Source organism: Chiloscyllium punctatum, chromosome 36 (genome assembly GCF_047496795.1).
Source record: "Chiloscyllium punctatum isolate Juve2018m chromosome 36, sChiPun1.3, whole genome shotgun sequence".
Classification (NCBI taxonomy): Eukaryota; Metazoa; Chordata; class Chondrichthyes; order Orectolobiformes; family Hemiscylliidae; genus Chiloscyllium; species Chiloscyllium punctatum.
The window spans coordinates 65,176,147-65,178,103 of NC_092774.1; the positions used below are offsets into that span (position 1 = coordinate 65,176,147).

Genomic DNA, 1,957 nt, shown 5'->3' on the forward strand with positions numbered 1-1,957 from the left:
TTTAGATCAGAGTGGTGCTCGAAAATTACAGCAGGTAGACAGCTTCCGAAGATCAGGAAAATCGACGTTTCGGGCAAAAGCTCTTAATCAGGAAAAGAGGCAGGACGCTTCCAGGGGTGGAGAGATAAATTGGGGGGTGCTGGGCTGAAGGTAGCAAAGAGTACAATGGGTGAATGGGGATGGGGATGGAGGTGACAGGTCAGAGAGGAGGGTGGGGCGGATAGGTGGGAAGGGAGATTGGCAGGTAGGACAGATCATGAGGACAGCGCTCAGCTGGAAGGTTGGAATTGAGGTAAGGTTGGGGGGAAGGGAAATGAGGAAACTGGTGCAGTCCACATTGATGTCCTGGGGTTGAATGTATCCGAGGCAGAAGTTGGGGCCTTCTTCCTCCAGGCATCGGGTGGGGAGGGAGCGGCGGTGGAGGAGGCCCAGGACATGCATGTCCCTGGCAGAGTGGGAGGGGAGGTTGAAATGTTGGGCCACAGGGCGATGGGGTTGATTGTTGCGGGTGTCCTGGAGATGTTCCCTCAAACGCTGTGACTTGACTCTGTGATGGGGCTCCAGTCTCCCCAACATAGAGGAGATCGTATCGGGAGCAATGGATACAAGAAATGACATTGGTGTTAGCCTTCTCAGTCCCGTGACCCGGGTTCGATTTCCGGGCAGGGAAGCAATTTTCAGTACAGCTGTCAAACTTTACCCATATGTCCCTGGTGGTCTAGTGGTTAGGATTCGGCGCTTTCACCGCTGCGGCCCGGGTTCGATTCCCGGTCAGGGAAGCAATCTTTTGTGCGTTTTTTTGGCAACCCATTCGCCTCCAATGCGCTGTATAGTTACTTATTGGTCTTCGTCGTCACTGGGTGCTGCAGTGTGTCGTGGTTCGTTGAACTAGTGTCCTTATTCAGATTTACTTGCATGTGTAGGGATGATTACTTCTGTAGCTAAGTACTTGGTTCGCGTGTGGTGTTTTCCTGTAGATGCTGTTTTGAATTTATCATTGACTGTTCGCTCTACTGTGACATCCAGAAATGGCACTTTGTTGTTGTTCTCCTCTTTTGTGAATTTTATGCCAGTAAGGAGATTGTTGATGGTGTTGTAGGTTTCCTCTAATTTGTTTCATTTTTTGATGACAGAAGTGTTTCATGGGTGTTTCGTTGATTTGTTTGTAGGGCTTGTTACTAAATATGAAGTGGGTGGTAAGGCACAGTTCCACGAGGTTGACAGTGCTATGTTTGCTGATGAAGTTGGTGCTGTGTTTGTGTCTTTGGTTGTTCGAGTAGTGTCTTCAGTTTTCTTTGGCCACGTTGATGTTAATGGATGTGAACAGGACTGTTATGTCAAAGGACAACATTATTCCATCCTCTTCTATCTTAGTATCTTTGTTATTCAGGAATTCTTGGATGGAGTAAATGGAGTGGAGTGAATCTTCGACTAGGTGTTTTCGTCTTCAGTGGAGGCCTTTGACTAGTCTGTATATTGGTGTTTCAAGTCGTGAGACTATGGCCTGAGGGGGTTTCCTGGTTTGAAAAAGAGGAGAACAACAATAAACTGCCATTCCTAGATGTCAAAGTAGAGCGAACAGTCAATGGGGAACTTCAAACTAGCATCTACAGAAAAACAACACACACAAACCAAATACTTAACCACAGAAGCAATCATCCCAACACCCACAAACGAAGCTGCATCAGGACATTATTTCAACGAGCCACAACACACTGCAGCACAGAGAAACTATGAAGAGCACAAGAGAAATACGTATATAGTAAATTTAAGGAGAACGCGTCCCCAATAAACCCATTCCGCCGATTTCTCATTGATGCTTCCAAACTGACTCTCAAAAATTCGGTTTGACCCTCCATTCTTTCCTGTTTGTTTTTTGAAGGGTTTTGAAAGCTTTCCCAATCCTCTGACTGAGTATTGGAGTTGGGAAGTTATGTTTTGGCTGTTCAGGACATTG

General features: G+C 46.7%; 1 non-coding gene across 1 annotated transcript; it reads left to right on the top strand.

Annotated features, from left to right (window-relative positions):
• The first annotated feature begins 707 nt into the window (after nucleotides 1-707).
• trnae-uuc (transfer RNA glutamic acid (anticodon UUC)) lies at nucleotides 708-779 on the top strand. Its single transcript has one exon. It is a non-coding gene; the product is annotated as a tRNA-Glu (tRNA).
• The last annotated feature ends 1,178 nt before the right edge of the window (nucleotides 780-1,957 follow it).